Source organism: Monodon monoceros, unplaced genomic scaffold (assembly GCF_005190385.1).
Source record: "Monodon monoceros isolate NGI ecotype Baffin Bay Population unplaced genomic scaffold, NGI_Narwhal_1 Super_Scaffold_20, whole genome shotgun sequence".
Taxonomy (NCBI): domain Eukaryota; kingdom Metazoa; phylum Chordata; class Mammalia; order Artiodactyla; family Monodontidae; genus Monodon; species Monodon monoceros.
The window spans coordinates 12,015,973-12,030,879 of record NW_021703777.1 but is presented as its reverse complement, the minus strand read 5'-3'; the positions used below and the strand labels follow the sequence as shown (position 1 = coordinate 12,030,879).

Genomic DNA, 14,907 nt, shown 5'->3' with positions numbered 1-14,907 from the left:
AAGCTCAGAATTATGTGGTAACCAACTCCCTTTGGACAGATGGTGCACCTGAGGCAGTTAGACTCCATTTCTCCTGCAAGATGGTGGCCATCTAAGGGCAATGTTGGTGCTGCACAAGGGGCAGGGTACCACCTGTCTATCGCCAACAGCACTGGGAATCCCCCAGGCAATGCATGCATTTAGCACAAGTTCTAAAGTCTTGGGCCCTCTGCAGCTGATACTTGGTATGAATAGAAGTACACCATTTAAAGGGGGCTCAAGTACACAGTAGATCCCTGAGTCTAACAATAATTTTGACTACATTTTTATTGTTTTGAAATTTTCTGATGTTCATATCAACACAATTGCTGCATCATCTCAGCAATACTGTACTGGAAACAATGTTAAAATTAAGCCATTGAGTACATTCATGATGCCTGAATCCCTGTCTGCAATATGAGAAGCATTCAATGAAAAGTGTAACATCATTTGAGGATATTGTCAATAAAATATGATGGGAAAAAGTACCAAATCTATATGAAAAATACATTTCTTGGCACAAGACATATGTTAAAAATACATTTGGGTAAATTTTATTATGTAGAGACACTTTATCAGGGTTAAATAACTTTAGTCATGTCATTTAAGTGCAACTATTAGAGATGGTAAAGTTGAGATAGGAGGGGAGGATGTGTCCTCTAATTTATCCATTCAGACCTTCAACCGTTCACTGAAAACACATGAGATTTTATGCCTGTAATCCTGACAGACTGCTATTGATGAAACTAGTGTAATGAAGAAATTTCAACTGGGTTTTGCTTCCAGAATTGGCCATACAATAGCAGACCAATTATCATGGACTACAGTGAATATATTCATTTCATTAAATGAATTTTGCCTCTTTTAATACAACAAAAATATATTGACAAATCCAGTTAGCTAATATGCTGATATCACATATTTATATGGTAGTGAAATATTTTTAAATGCCATTTGAAGCAAAATAAAAAGAAGTAAATGTCTTTCAGTTAAGTTAAACTCAATTTCTTCTTAATTCATTGTAACTATTCTGAATTCCTCTTTGCCATGAGAAATGCTCTGAAGGCATATTCTCTCCTTTCAGAGGCTATGAAGCAACTGGAAGTTACTGAGTGGTGTTTGAAACCAGCTTTTGAGGTTCCACCTGCCTTGCCTTAGGACAGCACTGTGAAGACTTCCTTCTCTGCAGTTTCCTGCCTGCTTGAAGTGAAGCACCCGGTTCTTCTCTCACTGTCACCCTGGTGACAATTGCAGTTCATCTCTGAATAAACAGGTAATTCAGGTAAAGTCCGATACTTCCTCCTTCCTACACTCTATTCCAGAGTCTTTTCTCTCATAAACAGAACAGTAATGATGCAGGAAAAAACAACATATATTTCCTAGCATCTTTGTAAGCCTTATTCAATTTCATGGTGATTTTTTTTTTCAATAATGTGATTGATTACTTGGGTGTCTAAACTACAATACCAGTTCACTTCTTTTAATTCTTCTCTCACTTAGATTATATATAATATATAGAGAAAAGACCTAATTTTTTTTGCCAACTATCTAGTGCTGGGTATTCTATTTTATTTTTTCTTATTTTAGCCTCACAATAATCCTATCACTATTTTGCTCACCTTAAGAGTAAAGAAATTTCTCCTAGAGTTAAGTCTTAGGGAAATGTTGATTTTCTATTATATCAACTTTTACTTCATAGAATTTAGTTCTCTATTAATTTCAGAGGAATGATCAACTTTACGCAAAGGAATTATAATTTGGAATATAATTTGTTTCAGAAAGCAAAGCATAATCTTGTGGGAGGGACTCATCTAAACACTGTATATAACACTGGTTAGATTAAGATAAATTCCACAACCAATGTACAAAGTCCTTTGTTAAGACAAAACAAAACAAACAAACAGAAACAGAAAAAAAAAAAATAGGAAAGTGTTTCCTGATTTAAGGGATCAGAAGAGTTCCAAGGAGATGGTCTTTGAGATAGGTCTTGAATGATAGATTTTTGTAAGGTGTGTGTATTGGAGGTTGAGGCTGGGGGAAGGAGTTTTAAGGAAACTACCAGGTGAAGTTAATGGCACAAGCACAGACAAGGTGTATGAACTAAAGGAGAGCATGTAGTTCTCAAAAACTGGAAAGTAGATTTAGGCTACAAAAAGGAGGCAGACAAATTTGAAAATAGTACCAAGTTTGGACATGGGAAAAAAATTAGGTCGCAGGTACTTCTGGGAGATAGTCCCTAGTAGTATAGATTTCACTGGCGTATTTGAAGATTTTTGGTTCATCCATCCTCCTAATAGACTACACTGGGTGCTGCAACTCATTCATTATCATCAAGCCAACATTCCAGTAACCCTGACTTACAAGAGATGGCTTCAACGTGTATGGTGCTCAGAATCTATTTTATAGTCTATTTTTATAAGCCTTTCACTTATATAATCGTTCTGTTTTGTTTTTCACATCAGTCACAATTTATTGCAGTATTTTATGTAAATTCAAGGGCATATTCACAATAGGCACGGAAAAAAAGGTTTTTCTTCTGACATATATTGTTATTTGAAGTTTAGATACATCTAGGCATAAATTACAGTTTCACTCCAAAGAAACTACACAGTTTACTGACATCCAAAGACTGTTAAAGTCTTAACACAAAATAATTTAGATAGACTTAAAATCATTTTTCCTGGATTTAGAAAAAAAGTTTAGTCTTTGTAGATCCGATTCAGTGTGCAGAATTTTATTTTAGAACAACATAAATTGCCTTGATTACCAATTCTGCAATCTTATTCCTACAGCAGTAGGAAGAATTATACTGTCACTATCATCTCTTGACTTTCATAGCACTCCAAATGCTTGTTTAAAAAGTATGAATTTAATTTATATTTTAGCATTTGCAGTATAATGATTTTGCTAAACTTAAACAAAATTTCAAAGCCTTTATTATCCCATTAACTTACATATTTGGTCTTAAGCATATAGGAGCTTATACTTAATTTCCTTCCCTTCCACAAAATATTTTATAAAAATAGTAAATACAGAAAAAAATATATGTATATAAAATCATTCATGTTTTAAATATCACTGGAATTTTGCAATGTCAACTAAAAAGGCAAATTTGTGTTGACCTGAGACGTATAGTTCCTGATATTTCTCATCTTATATGTTTTATTTTTCTTCTTTACATGATAGAAGTTTACATATAGAAGATGAACTATCTTTCTTATATAAAAATGTACAATAATAAGCAACATCTAGACACGTTTGGCCAAAGGAGAAGTATCAGGACAGACAGGATTTCTCAGCCATGAAGAATTCTAATATCCTATGACTGAGAGGATCTTTTAAGGCATTTGAAGTGCTCAGACTCATTCAGTAACATAAAAATACCATGGTTCAACCACATAAATTTACTTGGGCAATATTTGTAATACAATTTGCTTTCTCGGGAAGTAGGTATTACATATTGGATATACAATTTTTATAGAGTGTTTTTAATTATACAAGTGTGCCTGTGATTGCTGGTATAGTATGTGAAGTCAGATGACATATTAAGAAATTGAAAAGTTTCTGTGGTTTAAGAAAACTCAAACAATGCTGAGTCATTCTCTTTTCTGTTATGCAGTTAAGTTAGAAGAAATAATGTGTATGACATCGATTCATTTAATCACGTACCCATTCCCTTCCTCCCTCATTCACCCAATATTTACTGAGCATCTACTATGTGGGCCAGGTGTTATAGACATAATGACTGATATACCTTCAGTTTTAAGGAACAAGACCTCTTAAAAATGCAAAACTGTACCAAAGAGTAACAAAATATGTTCTTTATATTCTAATATTCTAACTGTATTTTTATTCATAGATTTCAGAAAAAATACAATTACACTATTTCTTCAAGATAATATAACTATATATTATGTGTATAAAATTTGTTGTAATTCTGCAAAAAAATAAACAGATATACATATGCACTAAGATCTTGCCCCACCTTTAAAAAAATGTGGTGAGGCAATTGAAAAATATAGCCCTTCTATTGCATTCATTTCTTTTAGACTCTGATGAAAAACTTGAGTGGTTAACCCTATGTCTTCTAATATTTTCAATTTGCACTTAAAGAAATAGAAAGTAAAAATAGGCAAGAAGCATTACTGTGTTTTCACGTCCTCCCTTTGATACAAATGAATCAAGCTATTGTTATATGGGTACATTAGGGCAACAAATTGAAGACTTCAACACTAATAAAAGGAGATAAGAAGCTGCCAGTAAGAAAGTATGAAAAAGTAGACAATTTGACATCCTCTAAGGAATGGAAAATCATACTAGATACGAAAAAAATGACTGCTGGTGCAAAAGTAATGAACAGTGAAACCTAACTATAAAATGTTTAATGCTTGGAACTACAGAGTGTTCCCATTAATATACTTCTATGACATGAAATATTATAGAGATTGAGTTAGGTGCTTCCAGTGTATAAAGTATGACCTGAGATTAAATTCTGAAATGATCATGAATTCTGTGAACCCACTGGAGTTCATCTGTCCTCTGAAAGCACAGTAAAGATGAGTGGTAACTAAACTCCCAGTTCAGTGTTTTCTAAATTGTCTGAAGCTGCTTATTTAGCTACTTGTGGGGCTTTACTTACTTTGAAAAAGTAGGCAATAGCCAGGAAAGTCAGATGTAGTATATAAATTCTTCCCAATGCACACAGTGAACCATCACAGAGCATGAACTGACCTCCTAGGGTCCCTATGTCAATTCCCAGAGGCCACGAGAATTAACTGCCCTTACACATCTCCCAAGCTGATAGGTCTCAAAGTTTAGAGAAATTTAACATTATTAAAATATATACCCCTAGGCTTCATTCTCAGAAATCTTGATTGTATGTTCAGGGCTTTGTAATTTTCATAAAATTCTGGGTGATTATGATATGTTAGACATTGGTAACTCATTTTGAGCAGAGACTTGGGGCAAGTCTTGAGAGTTCCAATTATATACAAACAGTGTCTGTTTCCAGAGAAAAAGTATCATTTTGTATAAATAAAGTACCATTGATCAGAAAGGGACTTTTTTTGGCCACATCAGACCTCAGTGGCTATAACCACTGGGGTATATTTAACCAAGAGAATACAGACTCTTAAAGAAGAGATAGAGAAATTTTCCTTGGGAAATTTATTTAATGTTAAGTTCACTATTTTACAGCCTATCAGTTTCATAATTCAACAGAATTCTTTAAGACAGAAAGTAACAGAGATTGGACTCATATGTGAGGAACTATTTCTGATGTGTATACAGTCGACCCTTGAAAACTCAGGGGTTAATCCGAATATAATTTATAGGTAGCCCCATATCTGTGGTTCCTTCACATCCTCCGATTCAACCAACTTTAGACCATGTAGTACTGCAGTATTTACTACTGAAAAATATCTGCGTGTTAAGAGGACCAGCACAATTCAAACCCTCATTGTTCAAGGGTCAACTGTATTTGAAATATATGTTTTACAAAATATATATATCTTAGCAACCATACACACACACACACACACACACACACACACACGCACACACCCCAAAACCTGTCACATGAGATAAAATCCAAACTCCGCACTTTGGTATACAATGTCCTTTCAAAAATGTGAGCTAATTTTTCTGTCATATCTTCCACTCTTGCCTTACTCATATGAAGGTCCTGACCCAGAAAGTCTCACAGAGCCCTGGATCTAGTGTGACTCTACATTTTCTGAATATACAGTTTCAATGAGGTATATTCAGAATTAACTTAATACATAATAAGTATTAATAGAGTAATTATGTGGACTTAGAGGATATGAAAAAATAAAGGATTCCATCAAGTTCAAAGGTCTTTAAAGTTAAATGGAAAAAAATATTTATATATCTTAGGTGTCAAAAAATTATCTAAAATCCAATCAAGTCCTATAAAAGTGTGGGAGGTTTACAAACAATATAATTAGATTGGGGACCTATACACATGAGTTCTTCCAGTTTATAAAGTTATGTTAAAGATCATTTCTAGACCTCAGTATATTTAATACAATCCTAAACAAAAGCCTGTTACTATCTTGGCTCAGTATCCCCCAAATTGGTTAGAATTACCTTATTATTACTTTAATGGATAAGATTTTTTCAAATCTAGAGAGAGATCAAATTAATAACAAAAATTTTTAAGAGAATAAAATCAGATATATTAATATTATTAATGTTAGATGTATGAACTAGTAAAGTTCAATATTTGTATACTTATAACGTGCCTAATTGAGGTAATACATAATTGAATAATTTAGATGTTAAAGTGGAAATTTTATTAAGTTGTTATATAGTATTGGAGATTATAAACAAACTTAAGATGTCATATAATTATACATTTATTAGAATACTCAAATACTGGGATATTTTGTTAATGATATAACCGAAGTAGAGTACTTTAAAAAGGTGAACAAATGTACTTAACTTACAACTGCAGTTTATAATATTCAAAGGTGTTTCATTAACTTTTTAAGGGACACCAAATATTTTTCGAATATTTAAAAATAATTGTTGGGCTTCCCTGGTGGCGCAGTGGTTGAGAGTCCGCCTGCCGATGCAGAGGACACGGGTTCGTGCCCCGGTCCGGGAGGATCCCACGTGCCGCAGAGCGGCTGGGCCCGTGAGCCATGGCCGCTGGGCCTGCGCGTCCGGAGCCTGTGCTCCGCAACGGGAGAGGCCACAACAGTGACAGGCCCGCGTACCGCAAAAAAAAGTAATTGTTAAAACAGAAGGAGGGGGTGAAGAATGAGCAGAGAGAGGCTGACTGACTAAAGACTTAAAAAGTTAAAGTCTTAATAAGAGAGTAGATTTTTAAATTTGTAACCTTAATAAATTGTACATTTATTTTAAAACCAAATCAACTCCTACATGGTCTTTTCTGCTCACAAAAACCACCCTTAAAGACACCAACGAGTCATTATGAACCAATCGTTAACCTCTTAATGCAAAGTTATTTCTCTTTTCCTATGACTTATAATAAGGTTTTTACAATACCTGTCAGAATCCTTCTCTTTTTCTATTTAAAATTCTGTTTTCTTCAGTGGACTACGAGCTGCTTATAGTCTGCTCTGTACATTCATTACATCCTCGAACAAAATATTACTAAATTAAGTGCATCCTTCCTCTTTGAACAATTTTCTGGATAAGGTGATGCTATGCTCTGTCTATAAAACTCTTGCTACCTTTGCTGTGTCGCTATTTCTTCCTCATACCCATTAGGAGTAAGCATTCCCTAAGGCTAATACCTATTCCCCCACCCTGTACCTTATCATCACCAGTTCTCCCCCAGAGAGCGCATCTATTCTCAGTTTTAACCACTCCTTCTCAAATCAGTACGGGTACTTTGGCAATTGCCTTTGAGCTCCAGCGCCATGTTTATGATTACCTGCCAGACATTAAGATTTCTCATCTCAGCAAATAACATGGCTTTAAAAATGTCAAAAGAATTTCTTCAAAGCCAGCATAGTCTGTGGTTTTCTCACTTTCTAGCAGGAGCAACATTATTTTTCCAGTTACCTACTACTGAAAACTTGGAATCGTTATTGGCATTTCCCGCTTTCAATACATTTCCTCCCATTCTCAGTGAGTCTCCTTGAGGATTTATTTCTCTATGTATCTGCCCTTTTCTACCATTCTCTCTACCACCATCACCCCATCGTCCTGGTTTCTGCCACCATAGTTCATGTCCAGACCATCTCCCACATTTAGCAGTTGGCTGACTGTTCTTCCTGAGTGTTGTCTCTCATTATAATCTACCTCATGTGCTGCTGCCAGGGTGATCTACCAACCTGATACACATCAGTCCTCGAATAGGGTCCAAATTCTTTAGCTATACATTTAAATGCTCTGTGTTCTAGCATCATAATAACTCCCTAATGTTATTTCCCATGCTTTCCTTTCATGGATGCTCTAATCCAAGGGCTGGTAAACATTTCTGTAAAGGGTCAGATCATAAACATTTTAGGCTTTGTGGGTCATACAGTCTATGGTATCTGTCCCAACCATGCATTATAGCACAGAAGCAGCCATAGATAACACATAAAGAAATGGGTGTGGCTATGTTCCAATAAAACTTTATAAAACAAAACAGGTGGTGGGGAGACTAGATTGAGCTGGAGGGCCATATAGAGCCCACACCTGTGTCTGATCCAATCACATTTATCTGCTCTTTTCCTTCAGATGTAATCACCATCTCACTTCCATAGACTCTTTCACAATTCAAAGGCCCCCTCTTTTCTTTTCTGATCATGGAAGTCTTATGAATCTCTATATGCCTAATACTCTCTTTGGAAACTTCTTTTAATCCTCAATTTCACAGTGATCCATTTTTTTCTTAAAACTTCAGTAGATGTCCCCTTTCTTTGTTTTTTCATTCACTTAAACACTTAGGAAACACTCACATGTCAGAAGCTATTACAGGGACTAAAGTTATAAAGATGAGCAGATACTGTAGGAATGGCAAGTCTTGTGTGAAGGGGGTGCAGGTGGGGATGGGAGTGGTGGTAAGTTGCAGTGACTTCACTTTAATACATGTAATGAAAATATGAGTATCACATTTATTCTTGGCTAAGACATTCAATTTATACCTGAATTTAGAGAACAGTAATAAACAATCACTACAATATAGACATATTTTTAAATTACTACTATATTTTAAAACTAACTATATTTTAAAGTTTTCATAACAAATAGCTAGTAAGCACTTAAAATATCAATGAACCATAAGTGATATTATTTTAAAAAATAAGCCAACTGAAGGTTTTAAGCTTAAATGTCTTGCAGTTTCTATCATAATATTATATTGAACTATGTTTCATATGTTAAAGTTTAAAACCTACTTAAAAAATCAATATAGCGAAAAGAAAGATAAAGTATATCCATTGTTAATCCTCTATTTATAACCATGCTAACATTGCTAGTGCCATGTCTCTACTTATGTATCACTGTGATGTCATATTGCTGTTTTGCAAGTAAAATTATTAGACACATCAAATAATGTGTAAAAATAATATAAAAATAAGATACTTATTTAATGAAAAATTTGAGTTAAAATGAAGCCAAACTAAACATAAGAGGTTTCTTTTTATGCAGAGAAGGGCAAGTAGATGTATCTTAAAAACAAAATAGCTTACTTTTTTGTATGCCTTAAGTATAGGGCCTGTTGCATAAAAACAGTTATGTGTGTATATCATCTTTTCTAACAGATAATAAGTTTATGGAGAGCAAGGATCATATGGGGTATGTTTTTGTATCCATTTTGCTTCATACAGTATCTTACTGAAAATATTTGTTCATAGTTATGGAAGCAGAAGATATGAAATAAATATTTTGTTCCTTAAAGAAACTATTATAAGGTCTAAACTTTTTAAAAAACATAGGAGTAAAAGTTTTATTAAATATCCCATATTTGATTTAAAATCAGCAAATACAGTACATATAAAAAACTGTATCTGCTTCAGCAAGGTTGCAGGATATAAGATCAATATACAAAAATCAATTATATTTCATATCTAATCAACAAACAATCCAAAGTAAAATAATAAAACAATCCCATTTATAATAGCTTCAAAAAGAATAAAATATTCATGAATACATTCAATGAAAGAAGAGTAAGACTTGTACACTGAACACTACAAAACATAGTTGAAAGAAATTAAAGAAGAGCTAAATAAATTGACAGAAATCTCATGTTCATTGATTGGAAGATTTAATACTTTTAAGATGGGAATACTCCCCAATTTGATCTACAGATTCAGTATAATCTCTATAAAAATCCTAGCTGCCAGTTTTGCAGAATTTGACAGGTTGACTTTAAAACTCACATGGAAATTAAAGGAACCCAGAGTAGTCAAAATGATCTTGAGAAGAACAAAATTGAATGACTTACATACTCTGATTACAAACGTACAATAATCAACATACTGTGGGATTAGGATGAGAACAGACATACAGATCAATAGAATAGAACTGAGGGTCCAGAAGTAAGCATCCTCATTTATAGTCAATTGTACTTTGACAAAGATGGCGTGACCATTCAATGGGTACAATTGGTGTTGGAACAAGTGTATATCCACATGCAAAAGAGTAAAATTGGGCCCCTACTTCACAACATACACAAAAATTAAATCAAAATGAATCACTGTTTAAAATGTAAGAGCTGAACTATAAAAGTATTAGAAGAAATCTTAAGAGTAAATCTTAGTAACATTGGGTTAGGTAAAGTTACCCAGCTACCAAAAAAAAAAAAAAAAATAGATAAGCTGGACTTCATGAAAATTAAAAACTTTTGTGCTACAAACGATACCATCAAGATAGTAAACAGACAACCCACAGTTGGTGGAAAATATGTGCAAATCCTATATCTGATAAGCGACTTGTATTCAGTATACACAAAGAACTTTTACAACCTAACAATAAAAAGAAAACCCAATTAAAAATGGTGAAAGGATTTGAATAGATATGTCTTCAAGTATGTACAAATGGCCAATAAGCACAGGAAAAGATGGTCATCATTAGTCACTAGAAAAATGTAAATCAAAACCATAATCAGATATCACCTCACAGCCACTAGGCTTGCTATAATAATATTAATATTAATAAAATTAGAAAATAACAAGTGTTGTTAAGGATGTGAAGAAACTGGAACCCTCACGCATTGCTGGTGAGGATGCTAAGTGGTACAGTCACATTGGAAAGCAGTTCAGTAATCCTCAAAACGTTAAACATAGAGTTATCATATGAATGATCAATTCCACTTCAAGATATATGTGAATAGCAACGAAAAAAATATGATCACATAAAAGCTTGTACATAGAAATTAATAGCATCATTATTCATAATAGCCAAAAAGTGGAAACAACACAAATGCCCATAAACTGTATAATGGATAAACAAATGTGGTATATCCAGACAATGGAATACTGTTTACCAATAAAAATGAATGAAGTACCAAAGTACCAATCCATGCTACAATAGGGATGAATATTGAGAACATAACGCTAAGTGAAAGACGTCAGTCACAAAAGTCCTTATATTGTATATTTCCATTTATGTTAAATGTCCAGAAGAGGCAAATCCACAGAAAGAGAAAACAGATTAACGGTTGCCAAAGCCTGGGAGAATGGAGAAATGAGGAGTGACTACTATTGGGTACAGAGTTTATTTTTCGGGTGATATTCTTAAAATAGATAATGGTGAGGGTTGAATAACTGTGAATATACTAAAACCACTGAATTTTGTACTTTAAAAGGGTAAATATTATGGTACTTGACTTATAATTCAATAAAGCTATTATATTTTTTCAATCTGCACTTGCATCAGGAAGTGAAATAGGCTTCTCTTTCAAAAAATAACTAACAAGTGCTCGCTTCGGCAGCACATATACTAAAATTGGAATGATACAGAGAAGATTAGCATGGCCCCTGCACAAGGATAACATGCAAATTCGTGAAGCGTTCCATATTTTTAACATCATTAATCATTAGAGAAATGCAAATCAAAACTACAGTGAGATATCATCTCACACCGGTCAGAATGGCCATCATCAAAAAATCTAGAAACAATAAATGCTGGAGAGGGTGTAGAGAAAAGGGAACACTCTTGCACTGCTAGTGGGAATGTGAATTGGTACAGCCACTATGGAGAACAGTATGGAGTTACCTTAAAAAACTACAAATAGAACTACCATATGACCCAGCAATCCCACTACTGGTCATATACCCTGAGAAAACCATAATTCAAAAAGAGTCAGGTACCAAAATGTTCATTGCAGCTCTATATACAATAGCCAGAAGATGGAAACAACCTAAGTGTCTATCATTGGATGAATGGATAAAGAAGATGTGGCACATATATACAATGGAATATTACTCAGCCATAAAAAGAAACAAAATTGAGTTATTTGTAGTGAGGTGGAGGGACCTACAGTCTGTCATACAGAGTGAAGTAAGTCAGAAAGAGAATGACAAATACCATATGCTAACACATATATATGGAATCTAAGAAAAAAAAATGTCATGAAGAATCTAGGGGTAAGACAGGGATAGAGACACAGACCTACTAGAGAATGGACTTGAGGATACGGGGAGGAGGAAGGGTAAGCTGTGACAAAGTGAGAGAGTGGCATGGACAGATATACACTACCAAATGTAAAATAGATAGCTAGTGGGAAGCAGCCGCATAGCACAGGGAGATCAACTGGGTGCTTTGTGACCACCTAGAGGGGTGGGATAGGGAGGGTGGGAGGGAGGGAGACGCAAGAGGGAAGAGATATGGGAACATATGTATATGTATAACTGAGTCACTTTGTTATAAAGCAGAAACTAAACACCATTGTAAAGCAATTATACTCCAATAAAGATGTAAAAAAAAAAAAAACTCAACAAAAAAGAACTAACAAAATAAAATTTCAAGACTAGATTTTGTGGCAATGTCTCTTTCTGTAAAGCTAACTTATTTCTCCAGGTTCTGTTAACCCTGCCTCAGGAATGCATGGCCAGACTTCCTCCCCAAGAAATATAATTCTTTGAATATGCTTCAAAGTTCCCTAGTTCCTACTGGTACACAGAAGAGCTAAGGTGCTAGTCTCTGTCACTCAGGGGAATGTTAGCTTCTCTCTGACCATTCCTAAAATTCTACATTGTACTTAAAACCTTATAAAAAATGAGAAGTGATGTGAAGTGAAATTCATGGATTATCCTAATTCTCATTTTTGTAAAGATTGTTTACTTCTTTTCTCTTAAATCTGCTAGTAATCCTTCTGAGTAGTTATAGTAATAAACAGATTCAAGTTGCCTTTCAACTTTTCTCATTTCCTCATATCCAGTCTTATAGCTCTGAGTAATAATTATAGGACTGAAAACATAAAATAAGGCCATAACAATAAGACAACAATAAAAACACCAAGAAAGCAATAGGACGTGTTAGAAAATGTCATGTTAGTAAACAAATGGCATAATTAAGATTTAACTGTATATAGAACATTCTTTAAATTTTGATTTTGAAAATTCACTATCAGTGTTACTCAAGGTTTTAAGAACATCAGTGTTCTTATAAGAATATGAGGAAAGTTTTCAAAGTAAAAATATATTCCAATAATATCAGCCATTATGTTACAAAATAATTATAAAAAATACATGAAGTTAAAAAACTAACAAGCGAGACAGCTAAATGAATACTTACACAAGAAATTCTATTAGTTTTTACTGCTGGCATAATGAATTACCGCTAATTTAGTTGTGTAAAATAACATGAATTAATTTTATAGTTCTCTAGGTCAGAAGTCCAGTATGTTTCTCATGAGAGAAAACCAAGGTGTCTATATCTCTGTAATTCCTTGGGAGTGTAGGGGAGAATTTGTTTCCTGCTCATATGAGTTGTTGGCAGAACTGAGCTTCTTGCAGTTGTAGGACTCGGGTCCCCACTCTCTTGCAGGCTTTAAACTGAGACTGGCATCCACATTTCCTAGTCCATGGTCTACTCTCTCTCTTCCCCTTTTAGAGCTCAGGTGGTTACACTGGGTCCACCTGGATAATCCAGGATAATCTCCCCACTGTAAAGTCAGCTGATTAGCGGCCCTAATTCCATCTGCTACATTAGTTTCCCTTTTCTGTATAATTCTCCTTTCCCTATCACATTCCTCATGCAATGTAACATATTCAAAATACTGAGGATTAGGGTGTGGACATGTTTGAGGGGCCACCATTCTGCCTACCACAGTATATAATCAATGTAGTTGTTAATTAGTAGGGGGGAGGGGCAAGATGGTCCTTTTTTCTTAAAAAAAAGGAATTTTTAAAATTGAAATCAGATATTTTCCTTAGCTTTTTGATATAAATAGAGAAAGAAAAAGATGACTGGGATACCTAACAAGGAAAATATAAGGTGATATTATTTTTATTCATCAATTCAAAATATATTTTTGAGTAACTACTTTGTATAAGTTGTAGACTAGGCCCTCAGTATGCAAAAATGAACAAAACACAAATAGACCTTGCCTTCTGAGGGCTTAAAGTCTAGTGAGAGAAATGAGCAATGACCACATAAACACATAAATAAATCTACAATCACAACTTACAGTAAGTAGTATAAAGAAAACAGCATAAATAGTATAGAGTGGCATTTAGTGACAGAGGACTCTGCTACGGGTGAAGGCGAGCTACATCGGATGGTCAAGGATTATTTTAAATGGCAATGATCTGAAGGATTTCATGTTTCCCAACAAATGAAGTGAAGAACCCTTGGGCATGGAGAGTAAACGTTTTTGTTATGGACATCTTTTGTTATAAATTGCACAAACATAACCTAAGGAAATACACGTTGAGGCTGCCTGAGGACTGCCTGCCAAATCAAAACTGTAGAGAGTCAACACTTCCCGACACCTCCACCACCACCCTAGCTGTTGCCTGGACTATTAGTAGCACCCATACTGGTCTTCCTATCCCCACCATTGCCTGTTAGAGTCTATTTTTTACATATAAGCCAGAATGTCTGTTTTTTGAAAAAACAAAGCAAAACAAAAAAAAGGTAAGTTAGGCAAAATTAGTCCTCTGTTGAAGCCATTTGAGTGGCTTCCCACTGTATTCATAATGAAATCAAATTACTTACCAGGTCTTAGAAGGTACTATATGGTCTTCTCCTCAAACCTCACCCCTCTTCCCGCCGCGCCCCCCCCCCACCGCCTCCTTGCACTGCTAGAGCATCATCTCCTACCATCCTCCTTTGCTGACCCTGCTCTTGCCATAGTGTCTTTGGTTATTTGTAAGTGCACTCCTCTCTCAGGCCTTATGGCCTACAAAACATACAGGAACTCCCACTCTTAACCCTTGCTATCCTTCATACCCTGCTTTATGA

The 14,907-nt window shown here is 34.6% G+C and overlaps 1 protein-coding gene and 1 non-coding gene across 3 annotated transcripts in view; one reads left to right on the top strand and one right to left on the bottom strand.

Annotated features, from left to right (window-relative positions):
- GRID2 (glutamate ionotropic receptor delta type subunit 2) overlaps positions 1 to 14,907 on the bottom strand; it is a 1,355,616-nt gene that overhangs the window by 452,075 nt on the left and 888,634 nt on the right. The window lies entirely within an intron of this gene.
- On the top strand, positions 11,416 to 11,522 carry LOC114903308. The gene has a single exon (XR_003795695.1). It is a non-coding gene; the product is annotated as a U6 spliceosomal RNA (small nuclear RNA).